The sequence below is a fragment of the Protopterus annectens genome, chromosome 1.part1 (assembly GCF_019279795.1).
Source record: "Protopterus annectens isolate FY-2018-M chromosome 1.part1, PAN1.0, whole genome shotgun sequence".
Taxonomy (NCBI): Eukaryota; Metazoa; Chordata; order Ceratodontiformes; family Protopteridae; genus Protopterus; species Protopterus annectens.
Window position 1 is genome coordinate 119,471,540 of NC_056726.1, and position 22,351 is coordinate 119,493,890.

Consider the following 22,351-nt stretch of genomic DNA (forward strand, 5'->3'; position numbering starts at 1 on the left):
GTTTGTTTCATTTCACAGCTAGAGGTTCTCCAGTTTGATTCTCGGCCAGGGGCCAGTTGTGTGGGCTTTGTGTGCCCTCCTTGCATTTGTGTGGGTTTCACTGGGTACTCCTGGGTTTTCCTTCTATGCTGCTAAGTTGTTAGTTACTTAATATTGGATATATTTGTACAGGAAGGCATATAGATCACATACGCTAGATGGTTGTCATAGTGAGAATGGTTTTGCTGCAGGTTTAAATTTGGCTGCATGTTTAAATGGAACACCTGATCACTTGGGTGGTGCACATTGAGGTCACAGATGGAGTGCTGAGTGAGTAACAGTCAATGCCCTGATGGAAATGGACTTTAAAGATAATGGTTTTTGTTTTGTGGCTATTTTTGAGTGCGGGAGAGCCTATAGGGCAGTAGGTAATTTTATTCAATAAAATTTTATTAAATGGTCATTAAGGCACATTACAGTTAGGGCAATGGTGATTTCTTGCAGATGTAGGACATTTTATTTTGGCTAGTTTGAATGGGTTACTTTGGTAGGGTTAATAGTTGGTGTAGTTTATCAGTTTTGTTGCTTGTGGCTTAATTCTTTTGATAAGCCTTTGCGACAGATGGATAGGGTGGGTTATAGGGATTTGTATTTTGATTATACATTTATAGGTGTGGGTTTTGGGGGTGTATTTGTGGCATTTGTTATGGCTGTGGTTAGTCATTACAGAAGGGCTGCAATGTGGCATGATGGCATGTAGTTGACTCTGCGTGGTTTTTATAATGCCCTTGAAGTCAATGTGGAGCTGCCATTGGTCATGAAGTGAGGATCATTTAGCTCATGTGCAGTGCAATGCTAGGTTATCTTAGCATAGGTGAAGGTTCAGTGTTTTTTCAGTTGTTTCGGTAACTGTTTATTTTATGTGATAGGGTTTTAGGACTTAACTCTACCCACCTTGGTTAGTGGGGACGGGGTACACCGAATAATGTTTGGCCGGATGCCGTAATGTTGTTTAGTTTGCTGGAAGTGTGCCGCAGAGAGGGGGAACAGCCTGGTTGGGCTGGTGGGCAGAGAAGAGGGACAGGCTTTCCCTCTTCTGTTCCCCTCTGGTGCTGAATGGTCAATTCAATAAGTTTGAAAAGGAAAGTGAGCAGTTACACTGCTTGAGTACATAAGTAAGCGGAGGAAGCTGCTTGTTTGGTTGATGGTATAATGCAACAAATGGTAATGAAAGTGAGCGGTTACGCTGCTTGATAAGTATATAAACAAGTGGGTGAAGCTGCTTTTTGGATTGATAGTATAATGCAATAAATGGTAATGGAAGTGAGCGGGTACGCTGCTTCATAAGTAAGTGAGTGGAGGTATGAATGCTGCTTACTGATCAGGATGAGCAGGTTTACTCAGTCTTGTACTAAGATAATTTTACATGGATGGTATTTCACCTGTGTCATGTTTGATTGCAATGAATGAATATTGATTAACATTTTATGTTTATGGAAATTTAATACAGGTCATCAAATGTCATTAGGTGTAATGTGTTTCTTGAAGGGGATCTGGACAAAGGGTACATTAGCAAATTGTCATAACTCTAAAGAAATATTACAGAGCACATGTACTTCACATTCATATATGTATGTCCCCTTAACTGAATGACAGGCAGTGGGTTAAGTGTGTGAGTTCTCTCCTCATACATTATCATATAAAAGCAGAAAATGGCATAGTTATCTACTGGGATACACCAGGTGTTGTCCATGTACTGTGAGATGCTGTAGCTTAACCCTTCATCAGAAAAAGTCCATGCAGAAAGCCTCATGGTCAGATAGGTTATACCAGGCATTAACTTCCAGGAAGCATCATTATACAGACCCAGTAGGTGCTGTCTTTGTTTATTACCTAACAATTATTTTATATTTTCTACAGATGTTAACACAGTCATAAAATGTCTGCATTATGCAGTTATTTCCTCAATTTGTTCTTATATTTCATGTGCAATAAGTTCTATAACAAGTGTACATTGACATCTTGGTGCTTAGGTAACTAAAATAGGGCCTTCCTCATCAGCAGTGAGCAATTACAGGAGCATTGTTATCATTTTTAAATAATGTTATAATGTGACTGCCATGTGCTATTTCTGATCACATTAGAAATGTTATATATCCCTGGGCTGAGCTAGAAAATGATCCGGAAGGATCACTGCTTTACCTCAGCCAACAATTTCAAATAAACAAAAAAAGTAACTAAATACATTTGTACACATGTATGTACGTGTACTGTAACACTTTCACGTTAATACCACTGTAAACTTTCTCAAGCATGTGTGTGTGTGTGTGTGTGTGTGTGTGTGTGTGTGTGTGTGTGTGTGTGTGTGTGTGTGCGTGTGTGCGTGTGTGTGTGTGTGTGTGTGTGCGTGTGTGTGTGTGTGTGTGTGTGTGTGTGTGTGTGTGTGTGTGTGTATGTATGTATATATGCATTAGTGTGAATCGCAGATCATCTTGACTGAAGGACCAAAAATCTGCACTTACATATTATAAAGTCTAACATTGCAGTTCCTCTGCGTATTTCTTCTTCTTTTGGTCTTTTTCTTTTATTTTTTTTTATTTTTTTGCAGCATTTCAGGGCTCAGTGAGCCAGCATGATACACATACTCATGCAGGTCTCCAAACTAAGCTCACAGCCACAAGATATCAGAGGCAAGTATAAGCAACCGGCTGCACTTTAAGTTGCAGATGCATGGCAGCAAAATAAAGTGATTTATAGACATTCATGAAATCTGACCTAATTTATTGCCATGGTGCACAACTAGATTTCAAGTAGCATAACGTTGCAGTTACCAAGCCATTTTGTGTTCTAAGCCATGCAGAGTTTGAAAAGTATACTGGATATTTGGGTAGTAGGATTAGGAGTCATAGCAGCCAGCAACTCCTAAATTTATGGGCATTTCTGATGAGGTACACAGTACTCTGAAAGTGTATAGTGAGCTTCTTTTTTTTTTGTCTTCCCTTCTAAGAATGCGCACCTTTACACTGTAAACTCTCACCTTAACAAAGATTAGCAATGTGGTGTTTCCTGCTAATAGACTGTACTGACAACAATGTAGCCCACAGTGTCAGGACAGCCTGTCTCTGTATATCCTTGTGAATATAACCTGTCAAAGATACATCATGGCATACAGCAGTCTAGTGCTTTCACATAGCTATCCAAGCACTCTCCTAGGACAGGGTTGTGTTACTGATGCTTCTCAAGATGTCTTCCTCATGTCAACAGCAGGGATGGCTACCTAACCATATGTTTACATGCTGGTCCTACCAAATGAGATGACACTGTGCAGAATGTATATGCACCAATGTGTGGCTGGTACACCTGCTGTAAGTAATACTGTATTTACCTGTCTGTTCCCACATGTAGTGTATGGGATGCCCTCATACATATCATGTTGAGATAGTGTAGTATGACAATGCTACACCTTAGTTTTCAGTTGTCATCCTACCAGCTCCATATACCTCTGGGGCATATGTTCACAGGTGTGTGCATGTCTGGAGGATGAGATGGAGAGCAGAGACTGGACAGTTTCAGTTTTGCTGGAAATGATGTCCTTCTAAATATACTTAGTGAATATAAATGGCACCTGTTGAGAAGGGGTACTGATTAAACTTCTGCGACTAGGAATAGCAGATAGTGACCAATGACATAAATGCTGTGTGGGGAGGAGGGTCGCACATTCTAGCAGTGTCATACGCTGGTTACTGACATAGCAAGAACACATTCTATTTCAGCTGAGAGGTCAGCTACAGAGGATGGGTCACATGGGAGCAGCAGCTGTACAAAGCAGAGGAGTTTTTGGTGTCCCTGCATGGGAACAATGTTTTTCAAATTATCCCTTGAGGAGTGGGTATTGGTTTGAAGATGAACCTGCCCACACACATCTCACTTGATGATGCATCAGATTAGTACCATATTCAGCAAGTTTCTGTCTGGTAGCACCATACATCAGATGTTAGAGGGACAAAAGTATATATGTAGCCTACTGTTATACAATCATTGCAAATATAGCCATTTTGAGATGGCAGCAGAGGTAGGCTGGGATTGTAAGATGCATCTTGTATAGACATTCACCAAATGTATGTCACAGGGGTATGGTTTCAGCACAGGTATATTCTCAGTCGGTGTGTCTTTTGTTGTATATACACAGGGCAGACCACTGCTATATTGTCACTTGTAGGGGTTTTAGGAGGATAGCAGGCTGATGCTAGCACATATACAAGAAACAGGAAACCTTGCACACCTACTACATAAATGACACCTTCCTAAACAGATGCTGTCATTAGAGACATAGAATATGTCATGGATTACAGACTCTCCTTTGATGACCACATATTCATTCTCATTAGGAGACTTTCTACCTTGTCTAACTGATTAGTATGTACATCTCTTCTTGGTCAAACAAGGATTTCATTCCCCCCTACTCATCCCTCATCAGGCCCATAACAGAAAACAAGTCTCCCTTCATTATGCACCTAAATTAACGTAACAAAAATTGAAAAATACAAGCAGCTCTTCTTCAAAAAGTAAGGGTTTGAGATACCTATTTTACCCAGAGCATCTAAAAGCAGTGCATCTCTTCTCTGTCTCCTGCAGTTTCCTACATGGTAATCTGTGCCTGGCCTTCAAAGCTCTGAGTGACATTAGCATTGCTTGATCTTCTACATATCCACAAGACTGGTAGGAACACAAATACAGGCTCATGGGACCTAAATCTGCACTACAACACAAACAGGACCTGTTGGCAGGGCAGATATCTCTCCCAGACAATCCCCACACCTCTGGAACAAACTCTTGTTGTTTTGTAAAGCAAATCACATCTCATACTGTCTTCAGATCTAATATAGATGAATGAATGGGAAACAAAATTTACATCAGTCCTAGTACCCCATCCCCTGTAGAAAGGAGAAAGTAACTAACTGGGTATGCCAGTAGGACTGTAGTGACTAGGCTTCAGAAGACTTAACTGGTCTATTGCTTAGTGAGAAACTATGAGTTTGCTTATGATCCCATACACTCACTACCTGGCAGTTTGATGAATGGCAGTCCTATATGTTAACAAATCTTTGTGACTATAGGCCAGGTGGGGTCTTTATTGCTACATTTGTACAAGTTAAGGCATCCAGTAAGTCAGAAAGGCAGACAGTAAAGAAAAAGGCATATATGGAGATAGCTTTCTGCTGTGTTTTTTTTTAGAAAACCACATATACATATGCTCTTCCATATGTAGAAACATTAAATCAAAAGAATTGTTAAGTAATGAAAAGCAGAGGTAGGACAGCAGGCATATGTCCCAGCTCGTCTCTGGAAGATCCCTATAGCTCATATAGAAACAGCTTTATGTAACTTGGTCTCAACAGGAGTGGCACAGCCACACATTCCTATTGATTCAATGTATAGGTGAAACTTGTCAACAAGTGCCCATGCAATACACTAAATGACTCTATAGCAATCCGAGATCTCTTAATTTTGGACTTCATGATAGGTCACCCATTGATAGTGATGTTTCTGTTGGCACGAGATGGCACCTCATGCATACTGGTAGGAGCTGACAGCACTATGATATGCTGTACTATGATTGCTGCTGCTGCTCACTACAATATGCTGTATTATGACTGCTGCTGCTGCTCATCACTACAATATGCTGTACTATGACCGCTGCTGCTGCTGCTCACTATGATATGCTGTACTATGACTGCTGCTGCTGCTCATCACTACAATATGCTGTACTATGACTGCTGCTGCTGCTGCTCACTATGATATGCTGTACTATGACTGCTGCTGCTGCTCATCACTATGATATGCTGTACTATGACTGCTGCTGCTGCTCACTATGATATGCTGTACTATGACTGCTGCTGCTGCTCATCACTATGATATGCTGTACTATGACTGCTGCTGCTGCTGCTGGCAGCACTACGATATGCTGTACTATGACTGCTGCTGCTGCTCACTACGATATGCTGTACTATGATTCCTGCTGCTGCTCACTACGATATGCTGTACTATGATTCCTGCTGCTGCTCACTACCATATGCTGTACTATGATTCCTGCTGCTGCTCAATACGATATGCTGTACTATGACTGCTGCTGCTGCTCACTATGATATGCTGTACTATGACTGCTGCTGCTGCTCACTATGATATGCTGTACTATGACTGCTGCTGCTGCTCACTATGATATGCTGTACTATGACTGCTGCTGCTGCTCACTATGATATGCTGTACTATGACTGCTGCTGCTCACTATGATATGCTGTACTATGACTGCTGCTGCTGCTCACTATGATATGTTGTACTATGACTGCTGCTGCTGCTCACTGTGATATGATGTACTATGACTGCTGATGCTGCTCCAAGCACTTTCAATGCCTGCATCAACAGTGCTGGTGTTTTTTCCTTGTTTATAGTCAGACACATGATGGCAATGCAACCTACTTCACAAGCATCTCTGATTCGGAATTATGTTCACCTGATGTACACTTGCATATCATTAGGATCTCATTTCCCTAACCCGGTTTAACTTCCATGTCATTATGCTGCCACTTGCATATATATTCTGTTGTGTATTTGGGCTCACTGCACTTTAGCACAATACAGTGCAACACAATGTATCATAACTGGTCTGTGATGGTCAATGCACTGCTGCTTTTGGCACAAGTGTGTGCTGCATAAAATGCAAGTTGTCTGTGAATCCTGCCTATAGTCAAAGTAGCTTCAATGAGACTATAATGGCTTTGAAAACTGAAACAGTTATAGATTAGGTGCTAGGCACCTTGTCAGTGGTAGGCCTGCTAGTTCCTACTACAGTTAAATAAATTTAAATCATTGTTATCTGTATAAAATGTATATAATTCACTATAATTAAAGCTGAACTATTTATATAACTATCCTCAAGTATCTGCATCCTGAAGTAATTGGGCAACATTACTGTGTATAAAACTAAAGCAAGGTCAATACTGAATGTAATTTCAACCCAGAAGTTCTTTCATTCATAGACAGTATTGTGAGGTGCTGACTGGTATTTTTTACAATGTCATCAGTGGGTTGAATTTTTTTAGCAAATAAAGCTGAAGAGTTCAGTCTTCAACCACCAGTAGGGTAACCCCATTAAGCAATGAACTTCCATGTACAAACAGGTGATATATCCATATGTCTGAATGGCTCCCTCTCAAAAGTGCAACACCCATATAATTAAGTTTTGTTAACTATGAAGCATAAAATAGGATGGTTAATCTTCATTTTTTAATTAATGACAAACTATTTTTGCAAAGGGGGCATTATACCCCCATATCTCTCCCTGGTATAGGGATTGCTGTACGTCAGAGTAAGTGAAAATACCCCAAAGTACTATAGACATCCAGCTTAGTATATATGCCACATAACTGCACTTTCTTTTTTGCTAATTTGTGGACCTCAGTTGCAGTCACTAGAATTTCTTCATGAACCTCTCTGAACACAACTCTCTGAAACAAATTTCATCCATATTTGCACATCTGGCAGAAATGATTTGTTTGTATAATATAGGATTTGAATTAGTGCAGAGCATCAGGTGTGTTTGTTGTCTTTGCCCACTGAAATAAAGTAGTTTTACTTTTGTTTATATTGTACCTAACTTTTTTTCACTTTGTTTGCACTGAATTGTCCTTGGACTAATGCGATCAGACCTTGTTTTATTATGGTACCCAGTTTGCAACAGTCATTTGATTACTCATGGCCCATTTCCCACTTTTGATATCTGAGAATAGCCAGACAGAAGTGGCCCCAGTTTAGAGCTCTCTGGGATATTTCTAGTAATCCCCTTTGATAACTTAATACCTATTTCTTGTCATGTTACTCAACTATTGTACCCATCTCAAATTATATATGGATTGGCATTTGATGATTTTAATTTTTCATGTATTCCCTAATGTAGAAAACTGTTAAAAGTGATTGAGATAATTTCATCAGGTATTTCTGTTATCTCTTCAAAGAATGCCACATGATTCAAAAAGCAAGATCTCCCCTGTGTCATTTGAATGAGCTCTACTATGATTCTGTCCTTTACACAGAATATTGCTCAGGCTGATGGGTATAAAATAAAATAAAATAAATAAAATAAATAAATAAATAAAATAAAATAGAAAATAAAATTATCTAGGTCTGATGAACCCCTCCTTTTTGAATTATTGCTGCTATAGTCTATTGCCATTGGTTAGAGGCATGCTCACTTGCTAACAGTTTGTATTACATTTTTGATATAGATTTAGTTAGATTTTCACTAATTATATGTAGAAAATGAACAGGTATGGTGTTTGGTCCTATAGAACTTGGTTCATAGGTTCATAGGTTTATAGGTAGGTACTAGGCTATTGGCCCAAGGGCCTAAGTAAGCCTAGTCAAAAAGGTTCCCTGGCTTATGCCACCAAGAAAGTTATTTTCCTGTTCCCCTTTCGAGCAGTGCCACAGAAGTGATCCCCGGGGTGTATTTCTTATTTCCCATCCACTCATCTAGATTTTTCTTGAAGAGTGCTAATGAGGAACTTTGCTTGACATAGATGGGTAGCTTGTTCCAGAATATGGGAAGTCTCTGGGACAGGAATCTATCCCTCCAGCATGTCCTGTTTATTGTGGTGACAAGGTTTAGGTCCCTAGAATGTGTAGCTCAGAGGGACTGAGATTTCTTTAGGTGTAGTATATCCAACAGCTCTGGGTTTGACACAGCTTTATATGTTAGACAGAGAAAATCTTGGAGTAGGCAACATGCTATGGAGTAAAGCTGGAGTTTTTTGAGACGGCCAGGTTAGGACATCTGTTGGAGGCCAGTAATCCTCTTTGTGAGGTACTTCTGTGGCCTTTCCAGCTGCTGGAGATGTCTTGTGAGGTACATTCCAAAAGGGGCGTTGTACTCTATAATGGGTCTAATGAGTGTCGAGTAGAGGGGAACAGTGACCTCTTTTTTCCTGTATGAGAACCCTTTTGTGATGAGGTGTGGCATGTAGAAGGATTTCCTGACTACTATGATGATGTGATTATCAAAGGAGAGACTACTGTCTACCTGGGTCCCATGGTCGCTTATCACACATTCGGCGGTAAGTAGACTGCCACCTATGTGGCGGTCTTACCAAAGGGTTGTACCAAAGGGGATGAGAATGTACTTTTTGGCATTGAGCTTGAGGCCATGGCTCTGACACCAGGCATCTGTCTCAGTGAGACCCTTCTGTAGGATGTCCACATCATTTGGGGATTCGACTATGGCTCCTAGTTTGCAGTCATCTACGAACTTCGTTAGCCAAAAGCCTTCTGTGTTAGCCTGTACTTCACAGAAGTAGATACAAAACAGGAGATGTCCCAGGACTGAACCCTGTGGTACTCCAATTGTCAATGGTTTGAAGTCAGATTTGGAGTCTGCAACTTTTACAGTGTGAGTTCTGTCAGTGAGCCAGTTGGCAACCTATCTTGTGATGTAGGGATTTATACCTAATTTAGTGAGTTTAGCTATAATTCCAGAGTGGGGGATGGTGTTGAAATCCTTGGCGAGGTCAAGATAGGCTGTGTGAACCACCTTACCCTCATCTACGGCTTTGGTGACTGCCTCAAAGAAGTCAATCAGGTTCAGGAGGCATGATCTGCCTTTCACAAACCTGAACTGGGAGGGGTACAGGGTTTGGAGGTTACCAATGTCTTTGTTTATGAGTTCCATGATGATACGTTCCATGGCCTTACAGACCAGGCTACTCAGGCTAATAGGGCGATAGTTCCTGGGATCAGTGGTGACTCCCCCTTTGTGGAGTGGAATAACTGTTGCTGTGCACCATTCAATGGGCACAAAGCCTGACATGAGGCTATGATTGAACATGGTGCTTAGGTGAGGAGCAAGTACATTCTGAAGTCTGTGGAAAACGCAGCCTGGGATGTTGTCCAGTCTCATGGATCCTGTGTTTTTGGCTTCAGAGAGTGCAGCTTTTACCTGCATAGTTGTGATTACAGGGACTCTGCATTCTTCCTGTATATATATGGGCCCTTTAAGTGGTGGGGGGGGTAAACACTAAACCTGTCTGCCAGGATGTTGGCAATATCGTTGGGATTTAGTTTTTCTTGTGGTAGAAGTTATGATGCCTGCAGTTATATAAAGCACATTTCCCTTAGTGTAAGCTTTCCAAATTTCTTCTGCATTTGTTATATCCTATGGCTGGATGATACAAGCACATATCACATGTTTATTAACCATGTTGCATTCATTTTCCCTTTCTTTTTTCTTATGTAATTAAAGAATATATTGTTATTGTTTTTGCCTCTGACCCAGGTAAATGTCTGATATTTATATTGCTTACATGGACATATGATAAAGGATGAATGCTTCATCACATTTTTCCTGTTTTACTATGCCAGCAATGTTTTTTCACTTTTCTTGTACAGTATCAATATTAGTCTATGTTCCTCGAGTATATCTGGAGCACACAGCTCATAGTTAAGCTCCACACTTGTTTAACAACCATTGTGCAGGGAATAAAGCAATTTTAAAGATGTACCCGTTTTTCACACTGACCGGAAATTAGTCATGAGGAGAAGCACATACAGCCAAGTTATTCTTTAGGTGCAGTGAAGGCAAAGAGTGATAAAATCTGCAGTGCATTTAAACCACATTCAGTTTAATACTGGTTAATAAAGACCAAGCCACTGCATTAATCTTCAACAAGATCACACACAGCGAAAGCAAACACATGAGCAGCACACAATGCCACACAACTGCACAGTTATATACTACTACTATTCTCTATCTGTAAAGCCTAGCACTTACTCCTACAGTACTTGCACCTTGATAAAGCACTCTTATTATAGATAGTACCCCACCAGCCCAAAACCCACTTCCAGTCCTTTGAGAAAGTTCTTTATCTACTACTTCTAGTATGTCGAGGATCAGTTGCTAGTGTCCTCTCAGCTCAACTGGTGAACCTGGGAAATATTGAGGCAATGTTACAATTGCCTCATGTACACAGAACAATCCTCTCCTTCTCCCACAAAACACAAATATGCGAGAGAGATGAGCATATATGGCTGGGGAGGCTGAGCTCTCTCAACATAGGACTGGCAAGACCAGACAGGAGGAGAAGGCAACCACACACAATACATACCCAGTCACACATGGTACCATCACAACTTCAAATCATACACATACTCACACAAAGAGAGGCTCTGGTCAAAAATTACCAAAACAGCAGAGGCCACCAAAGCAGACACCCAAACAACTACCACCTCCACGACCCAACACATGCAACACATAGACCACACAGTCAGAGTGTCAAACAGTCACAGCCCTTAAGGCCAAACAAAATGCCAGACACACTTGTCATTGGTGATTCCATAGTCAGACACACTGACGCCCCGCCACCAGACTGAGTAAGGAGAAGGTCACAGTAAGCTGCTGCCCTGGGCCAGGTCTCTCTCAACAGCAGGTACATCAGTCATTGTGGTATCAGCGACCTGAGGCGTACCTCCTTGGACTACATGAAAGGCTCTCTGATTATGTAGCCCAGGCAGGTATGACCCTGACCTTGAGCAGTATCCTACCTTCACCTAGAATGATGCCACAATACAGTGATAAGATGATCAGCTTTAATAATGCTTAAATTCTGGTGTCATTCGGATCAATGTCTGTCTGCCTGGGATGACATGCTGGACAAGCGGGGCGGCTTGCACCTGTCACCCCTGGGCTTCGGATATTGGCAAAGGCTCTTGCCACCCCATAGTGCCTTTTTTTAGGCAAGCAAATAATACCACCACCCTAGAACAACACCAAAAGAAAAAACTAAGGGTAATGCTGCTCAATGCAATCTCAAGATGCCCTTCTCGAAATGGAGAACATCGATGTCTGTGCTGTGACAGAAACCTGGTTCAAGGCTCTGAGAGCACCCCCAGCACTAACAGGTCACCTCATATCATACGTTCCGCCCCAAAATCCGGACAACACCAAGGGGTGTCCATATTCATAAAGACACCCACACCTCAAGGTTGCATCTGAGACCATCCAGGTGCAATTAACCATAGGCAAGACTGCTCTGCAATTTGTAGCATGTTACAGGCCACCCTCTCCACTCAGGAACCCTCACATGCCTTCCTGAAAACATTGGAGGGATAAATGTATCTCCAAACACCATCATACTAGGTGACTTCAACTACCCTAATATAGACTGGGAACACTACTCAAGCCCGAACACTCTAACCCAAAGATTCCTGGAGTTCATAAACTCAAATGCCATGGAACAACTAGTCACCATCCCCACAAGAGGTGAAAACATACTTGATCTCATCATCACGAACATGGGATCAAAATGTTCACCGGAAGTATACCCCTCACTGGTGAGATCAGATCATAAACTAATCTCGCTGAGGTCCTCTCATCCCCCCCACCTGAAACAAAAAGACCACAGTGAAAAACTTCTCAAAAGCCGTTCACACTTCTAAAACTAGTGTGGTCTCCCTGAGCCAGTGGTAAACATTACTCAAACCGCTGAATCACTTACAAATGCCTTCTACCAGCACCTACAGGACTGCATGGATCAGGCAATCCCAAACAAAACTAAGACTCTCTGTACCAAAGGCAAGCGTCCAGTCTGGTGGACCCCAGCCATAAACAAGCTCTACAACAAAAGGAGGAAGCTACTACAAGATAGAGCAAAATCCTTGAAAGGTAAGACACCTTTGATCATTATAAGTAAAAACTAAGAGCTCTCATAAAATCATCCAAGGCAAATTTTGAGAGAAAAATCGCCAAGGACTCTAAAGACAATCATAAGGCCTTCTTTAGCTATGTTAGAAACCTGAGGAAACTCCCAGATATGCTCAGAATTAGTTCAAAATGATGTGAAAATTACTGAACCTACACACATTGCTAACATACTGGCTGACAGGTTCAGTGGAAACTTCTCCCCCTCCCCAAAGGAGAGATATCTATTCCAGAGGATTGTAGCCCCCAAACATCTCCAACGCCCAGGTGAGAACTGCCCTCACTAAGGCAAAAACACAGCATCCATGGGACGGATGGTGTCCCGGCTGTGTGCTTCATGAACTCAACGAGGAATTAAACCCACAGTTAGGACAGCTGTTTAATCTTAGCCTCACCTCAGGATATGTACCCAAGGAGTGGCGCCTGTGGTCCCACTTCATAAGGGCTGTGCCTCCACAGACCCTGGAAATTACCGCCCCATTAGCTTGACAAGCCTTATCTGCAAAGCCATGGAGAGGATCATAATGGAACTCATAAATAAAGACATAGGAACTTGCAGACTTTGGATCCAACCCAGTTTGGCTTTGCCAAAGGCAGATCATGCCTCTTAAACTTGGTGGACTTTTTCGAGAGTCACCAAGGCCATTGATGAGGAAAAGCAGTCCATACAGCCTACCTCGACCTGGCAAAGGCCTTCACACAATACCCCACTCAGGTATCATCGAAAAACTCATCAGCTTGAATGTAAACCCCCACATCACAAGATGCGTTGCACCCTCGCTACGCGACACGACCCACAGGCTCAGGGTTGCTGGAGCCATGTCAGACTCAAAGCCTGTCACAAGTGGTGTCCCACAGGGCAGTCCTGGGTCCTCCATTGTTCGCATCTACTTTTCTGAAGTACAAGCAAACACAGGAGGGTTATGGTTGACAAAGTTTGCAGATGACTGCAACTGCCATAGTCGAAAACACATCTGACACAGATATCCTCCAGAAGGGCCTCACAGAAACGGATAACTGGTGCCAGAGCCATGGCCTGAAGTTAAACGCCAAAAATGCATAGTCATACCCTTCGAAAAACAAGGTTACCCCTAGCTACCATATAGGTGACAATCCACTGAGCACAGAAAAGTCATCAGGGATCTGGGGACCCAAGTTGACAGTAGTCTTTCGTTTGACACTCATGTTGCTAAAGTAGTTAGGAAAACCTTCTATATCGCCCACCTGATCATGAAGGGATTCACATCTAGATCAAGGAGGTCATCGTCCCCTGTACTCATCACTCATTAGACCTATGATTGAGTATAATGCCTGCTCGAAATGTATCTCTGAGACACCACTGATGGCTTGAAAGGCCCCAAAGTTCCTCACCAAAAGGATAAAGGGTCTCAAAAATATGTCTTATGCTGCCCGACTGAAAGAACTCCAGCTTTATTCAGTCTCATACCGCTTGCTCAGAGGTGACCTGTGCCTGACATATAAGGCCATGTCAAACCCAGATTTGATGAATATGCTTCACCTCAAAAATCTAGATCCTCAGAACCACAAGGGCGGAGACTTAAACCTGACACGTTATAAATAGAACGTGCTGGAGGGACAGATTCATCACCCAGAGACTCCCTATGCTGTGGAACAAAATCCCGGTACATGTGAGGCAGAGCACCTCGCTGGCCTTGTTCAAGAGGAATCTTGACCAATGGATGGGAGATCGCAGATATACCCCAGGGATTACTTCAGTGTCACTGCTTGACAGAGGCACAGAAAATGATAGGCATAGTTTTTATTCAAAGGGGTGGCGAAAGCCACATAACTATGGGCTAGGCTTATAAATGCCCTTGGGCAGATAGCCTAGTATGAACCTATGAACCTATGAACCTATACTATGACACACAAAAGTAGACACACAGTATGTTTTCTGTGGGTTATATGTCCTCTCTCAGCCCTTTACTAGCACACTGCTAACTCTAATGTCATCACTGGTACTGAAGAACGGGGGGTTGACACTTAGAGTTAACTGCAATTTGTGACCAGCTCTGCTATCAGTAGTTTGCTCTCTTTCTCTCTCTCTCTCTTTCTCTTTATAATACAAACTTTATTTGGTACAACAAGCAAACATTCCACTATAAACATTAACTGTTGAAAGTTTTACAACTATACTACATCAAACTGCCATCAGATTGACAAGTCAGAAGTATTATTTAATTGCCTGTAGTTTTGCATAGCTCTAATACATTCCTTTTCAAATGTTCAAATGCTTCTCTCATTGTCTATCTATCTATGTAACCTCACCAAAATGACATGTCCCCTTATTAGATGGACTTTGCAAACAAGTTCTTAATCATTGAGCAGATATTTTAAGAAAAAAAGTAAGTAATAATCCACAATTGGATGGGTATCCCAGGATTTACCCATTATTGGTGTGGTTTGAAAATAAGTGCTTGTAAGAGAAACTCAAAAAATGTGGACTAAATAGCAGTCAAGGTACCTACTGTAGGTATCCTTCAGCTAGTGGGAGATGCATGTGAAAAAATACCTTATTTTTTTATTTATTTATTTTTTTTTTATCCCTTGTTGACTGGGTTAGTCCCACCAGACTAGTAGTCTCTTTTGAAGCAAAATCTGAGGTGATATATATACTACTTGGGGAAATTTGGCCAGGGTATCACAAAACTTCCTCTACTCTGATAGATACTGTGGGAATTTTTACATTCACCTGTGCTACCACCAACTCAAGCAAACAAGGTCTTGGTTTAACATCTCCTCCAAAGATGGCACACTCAGGAGTGCAACTCCCATTGTACTGCACTGCAGTGTCAGTAATCAATCCTCCTGATGTGGGAACAGAGCCCACAGCCTTCTGCTACCTGTTGTACCACTGATACTGAAGAGATAGCTCAGAGTGAACTCATCTGATAAATGCTCAAAAACAGGATACAGAGATGCACAAATAGCAAGTCATAGAAAGAAATCAGTCACAAACCATGATCTTGAATGTAAAAAGCTATTAAAGAATTTCTTTGCCTAAGCCTAGATCTAAATGCTCCAGGTTAGCACATAAAAACTTGATATGAAGGTTATATCTGAAGATAGACTAAGACCTAAATAAAACTACCAAAAAAAGATCAAGAAAGTATGATTACTATGAGGTGATGAGGAAGCCGAGCAAAAATCTGAAGATCCAATTAGTGATGAGCAGCTCCAGTGCCTAAACTCACTTCTGTTTGGGCATTATTTTCACTTCAGTCTTCGCATCATCTCATGTTGTTGTATCTTTCAGCTTTTCCTGGTTAGGGGTCACCACAGCGGAACTCCGGTCCGCTAATGATTGGTAGTAGATTTTTACATACCAACTTGCCAGGCCTCACGCACAACCTTCAATGAAGGTACGCCCATTCACGCATGTCTTCACACAGAAGACACTTTAGCTGAAAATCAAACAGGACAATGTCTTACTGTGAGGCGACAACGCTACCACAGCACCACCACCGCAGATCTTTGCATCATCTCATGCCATTCATAAATCCTTTTAAATCTTTTTTTTTTTTTTGCTGTGTTTCGTAATCTTTTAGCTGCAATTATGTTTTAAAGAGCAATACAAAGTTCCTGGTCAGTTCTCCCTCTCTCCATTTATTTGGCAGCTTGTATTCCTGACTCCTTCCAAAACTAATGTTCTTATCTCCCTTTGATTTATCATTTATTGGACTACAGATCTTACATAATTCATTAACATACTAATTAAAGCTATTAGGAAACATTTTGCACTTACTTTTCCAATCGCGCCATTGTTTTTTTCATACTAAAGGTTTCTTTGTGAAGAGAAATTATTTGCAGGTACAGTGGCACCAAGATCATGTCACTTTGAACCTTTTTTCTTCTGGGCTTCAAATTCCTCTTTCCTGTTGGCTATCTACCTCTTTTTTATATAATTATTTTTTGATTTGTGTATTTCACACTGAGGTAATGCTTCTTTCATTGGCCTATACGTTACAATCCCCAATTGTCTTTTTATAATTTTTAACTCAAATCTGCTTATAGCAGCATTTATTAGACAGACCCTCACCTTTCTTTATCATTGGTGAATAATATATATTAATGCTTTGATGTAAAATTTGCTGATAGTCTGAAGAAGTCCTTGTGCAGTACAAAAGCACTTACAGCTTTTCGCTAGAAATCTGATTAAAATTACAAATCACTTGTGCTGGCAGCTCTTTCTTTATTTTTGATATTAATATGTGTGTTCTTATACACACACACACACACACACACACACACACACACACACACACACACACACACACACACACATCTGGGAGCAGCACATTTCATTGAGATGACAGCTCATCAAAAGCCAACAGATGGTACAGCTAAGAGAATACCAGCTTTGTCACTGTGAGATCACTCTACAGTGAAGATCAGGAATATGGCCTTTCCCCCACTGTTGTACAGTCTCACTGTTGGTATATATAATTTGCAGGAACTGTGGCAGTGGGTTTTTTTTTTCCAGTCTTTTTTGGGTCGATGTTTAGCTTTTTGATGACTAGGAGTTGATCATTGTAGGATCGACTGTTTCCTCTTTCAATGAAAGGACATGCTTTCATATATATATATATATTATACACTGCAAGAAAAACCCAGACAATTGTAAGCCATAGGCATGCACATTTACAACAGCAATGACTAACCCTTTCCAAAACTTAAAAACTACTTACTTACTGTCTTAATACAAACCGGAAGTTATAAAACAAAACTAGGTGGGGGGCTATGCGCCCCCACCCCCCCCAAATATATACTAACTCTAGGGTCGCACTACAGTGGGGCTAAGGACATATACTTTTACTTACCTTACAGTACTGTACACACTGCCACTGCTGCTGAGAGGGCATGAAATGTCCACCATATTACTTTAGATGCTTCCCATAAAAATGTAAAGAGACATACCCACATTTAAAACCATTACAACACTACTTTCTATGCTACTATCAGTATTCTGACAGTTGGCCCTTTAAGTTACAGTAATGATTTTTATCACAAGCAAGTGACATGTGAAGGGAAACACATATCACATCTCTAGCTTAAAATTCAGCATTGTAAACTTTCAGTATAATGAGACTCAGCCAAATGAGTTTTCAGTATTTTGAAAATATTGTGGTCTCAGTCAAATGAAATTCTGTATTTTGAGTTTTCAGCCAATCATGAGCAGACAAAGGTGATCCGCTGTGGCGACCCCTAACCGGAAAAGCAAAGCTGAAAGAGAGGGAGAGAGAGAGAGAGAAAGACAGAGAGAGAGAGAGAGAGAGAGAGAGAGAGAGTCATGTGAAGTATATATATATATCTTCTTCTTTTCCTGGTTCAGGGTCACCACAGCGGATCATTTGTCTGCTCATGATTGGCAGTGGAGTTTTATGGTGTCGAGTTGCCAGCCCAGTGCCCAACCTTCCACAGAAGGCACACACACACGCACTCATGCCTAGGGCCAATTTAGAGTGTCCAATCCACCTACAGCATGTCTTTGGGATGTGGGAGGAAACCGGAGCACCCAGATGACCACAGGGAGGACATGCAGACTCTGCACAGAAGGCACCCCAGCCAAGGATCGAACCAGAGAACATCAAGATTTCGGTATCGCAATTGGAAATGAACACTATTAAAGGAAGAACTGAAAGAACTACATCATTATATGTAGTATGGCAAAAAGTAACTGAAATACTGGAGAATAATGACTGCAGCAGATTATAATCAGGAAACAATATAGAAAGCCAATTATATGTCAACAATAGACACCCTTGTAAATACTTTATTTTGGTTTTAATGTTTGATATCTGTTTAGAGGTTTTAGTCTACCTTTTTAAATAATTTGTAAATACTTCATTGTCATAAATAACCTGCATTCATGTTTTCTTGTTTTTGGAAATGAATAAAAATATTTAAAAAAAAAAAAAAAAAGATTTCAGTATCTCAAAATTTAATTTTAATAAATTTAAAACTGGACCAAAAAAAAAGCCACAGGTAAAATAATGTGTTTGCATGGGAGCAAGCCCCCCTGCACGGCCCACACCTCCCTACTTAAATATACCAACTCCGAGACTGTAATACAGTGAAGAGAACGGTAATGCTCCTGTTGCACTTACCGTTCTCTTCACGCAATCTTGGAGTTAGCATATTTAAGAAGGGGGGGTATGGGGGGTGCAGGGGGCTTGCCCCCTTGCAAAAACATTATTTTACTTTTTTTTGTTGTTGTTTTTGCTCCTCTTTTAAGTTTTGAGATACCGAAATCTCAATGTTTTGAGTTCTGTATCTCAAAACACGAGATTTTGGTACTTTGGGATTTAAAAGTGGACCTATATATATATATATATATATATATATATATATATATACATATGGGATCTGTGCAGTTGTTCGAAATTTCACTACTTCAAAACCCACTTTACTGAGTCCACTTGTTCGAAGTAGTGAAACTTCGAACATTAACTTCAGCAGTCACACTACAGCGCAGAATGGGAATATTCCCTTTTCCCCGCTGTAGTGCGACCTTAGAGTTGGTATATTTAAGTAGGGGGTGTGAGGGGGGGTGCAGGGGGGATTGCCCCCTTCAAAAACATGTTTTAGTGTTTTTTTTGTTTTTTTTTTATGGGGTCGCCCGGGGAATTAGACTTCAGCAAAAGTGCACTTTCATTGAAGTGAACTTTTGCTGAAGTGTGGGTCTCCTGCTCTATTTCGAAGAAGAGCACTTTCGATGTAGAGCAGTAGACCCATATATATATATATATATATATATACGTATATATATATATATATATATATATATATATATATATATATATATATATATATATATATATATATATATACAATATATACATATATATATATATATATATATATATATATATACACATGCACTTATATATATATATATATATATATATATATATATATATGTGTGTGTGTGTGTGTGTGTGTGTGTGTGTGTGTGTGTCTGTGTGTGTATAAATGAGTTTCATTCACTCTATGAAATCATCTGATAATCAATGGAGTGAAAAATGCTGATGGCATCAAATGATCTTTTCATCGAATTTTGAATATAGTCAGTTGACAGCATTGAACACATGCAGGTAAGGTAACTGGGCTTGGGATCTGATTCTGAAAGATTCAGCATTAGGAAGTAGGAATGTTTGTGCTAGTGTAGGCAGGATTAGAGTAAGGACTAAATAAGGGAAAAATCTAGTGTTGCACACGTGTTAGTGTGTGTGTGTGTGTGTGTGTGTGTGTGTGTGTGTGTGTGTGTGTGTGTGTGTGTGTGTGTCTGTGTGTGTGCACGCATCCACCTGAGTATCTTTTGTAGTGGTAGTGTTATGGAAAAGGTTTTTCTAATGTAAGGTGCATGAATGGGGAAAAGGGCAGGATTAGGTTTAGCATTATTACAAGTGCATGCTATGCCCTAACTCACTCCCTGTCTCTAGCCACAATTCTACACCATACCTTAAAAAAACGTTCCATAATAATACCACTTTTCAGACAAATTTGTGATTTTTTTTTATTTGTTTTATTATTTTGGTAGTTTTTTATTACATTGATTTTTGAAATCCAGTTATCAGTCACAAGTGCCGATGCGTGTGCATTTCAATAAGTCAACATATACTCATGTATGTATGTATGTGGAAGTGTGTGTGTGTGTGTGTGTGTGTGTGTGTGTGTGTGTGTGTGTGTGTGTGTGTGTGTGTGTGTGTGTGTAAGAGAGTATGGCTGTGTGTGTGTATGTGTAGATATAAATATATACACATATAGTTAGACTGCAATAGACAGATAGAATGATAGATACATTTATTGTTAACTTGGGCATGGATGGCTATTATAATCTCCCTGGTGTGACTTTTCTCCAGTCATCTTTGTTATGCTACTGATTGTACTAGGAGTACAGTTCTTAGTTATAGTGCATTTCTCTATAGTTTGTCACTTTGCAATTAATATATATATATATATATATATATATATATATATATATATATATAAATAACAAAGGAGATGTAGGGTGAAACCCTGTATGGGGTACAGGTGACTTACATCACTACAAAAATGTGAGCATTATATACTGCAGTTTGCTTATTCAGAGACTTATGTCCCAATCACTTAAGATAAACTAGTGTACATTTGACAAATATCTGCAAATTTTTTAGATTAAAACTAATGGCTGGCAATACATCTTCTGCTTCTTCTTTCGGCTTTTCCTTGTTAGGGGTCGCCACAGTGGAACTCCAGTCCGCTAATGATTGGCAGTAGATTTTTACGGTGCCGCGGTGCCAGCCCGATGCCCAACCTTCAACGAAGGCACGGCTGGCAATACATATATGTATCTAATTATTTTAACAAGTTTTATTTATTATTTATTTATTACTTAATTTTACTTTAACTGTGGATCATTCTCAGGCTAAACTTAGGATGGTAAGATGGACCAGACATCAGAGCAGAACATTACTCAACCACGAACAAACTGATTGCCAAAACACCAAAAAGCTGTATTTTTAACCTGCCATATGGTATAAAGGGATAAAGCTCAGAAGAGTACCAATGTGACCTGAGACCAAATAGTAGCTCACACATTGAAAAAACCTGCATTTGGAGGTTAGCAGTGAGCAGCAAGCACTGACTTATCCACCCTGGGGGATGTATTGCCAACACCTGCTGGGGGATGGGGCAAGAGGTGTACAGCCTGCAGCAGTAGGGAGTGGGGACATGCTTGGCTCTGCAACATGTAGCCATCATAGGACATCAATAGGATATGGACAGTCTTAGGGGAATCCAAAGAAATCTCTCATATCATTAGTTAGGTCAAAAATACAAAATATTACTCAAAGTAAACTGGAGGATAACCATACCATGAATGGCTCTCAAACCTTGATGGGCAGTACTGGCAGATACTAGATGGTCAGCAGGTATAGGAGCCAGGAACAAAAAGGATACAAAAAAGGAAAAAAGAAAGTGCATCTAAACTGGTAACCGTCTTGAGAAAAATATGATATTCTATATCATAGCTGCAAGTTTTTCTTGTTATGCAGTGTAAAGAATCCAGCACTGTTTGTGGGAAGCACTGAAAGAGGAAAATTACAATACCTGTGGTGTACTCTATAATACTGAATTAGAGCCATCCTGATGGCTTGGAGGAAAACTTCCAGTCTGCTGCTCTGACAACCCATGTTTGATTAGTAAACTCGGTGCCAGAGAGTTGATGATGGGAGAATTTATCCAGTCTTGACAGCTCTTTCTCACTGTGGAAAGGTATGAGGTTGATTGAAATGAAGGGCCACTAGTTCAGAATAAAAAAAAAAGTGAAATGGTAGTCCAAATGAATCATCTACATTGAGCTTATTAACAAAGTTGCCCATGCATGATACACATTTGCATCCTTTGTATGATGAGCACAGGGGTGGTGATTAAGGTTAGAACAGAAAAGGACTACCTCCCTTACCAACAGGATTGCACCATGCTGGGATACCCCACTCTCCTTTTCACCTTGTAAAAGAGATCCAGAAAAGGCAGAAGGACATGTCAGATGGCGGGATGGTGCTGAGGGAGGAAAACACAAAAATGTGGAATAGCTTTGTTTGTTGTGCATTTAACAAATTTGGC

General features: G+C 40.5%; 1 protein-coding gene across 1 annotated transcript in view; it reads left to right on the forward strand.

Moving 5' to 3' along the window:
- LOC122814238 (dynein axonemal heavy chain 5-like) overlaps positions 1 to 22,351 on the forward strand; it is a 3,525,594-nt gene that overhangs the window by 1,849,586 nt on the left and 1,653,657 nt on the right. The window lies entirely within an intron of this gene.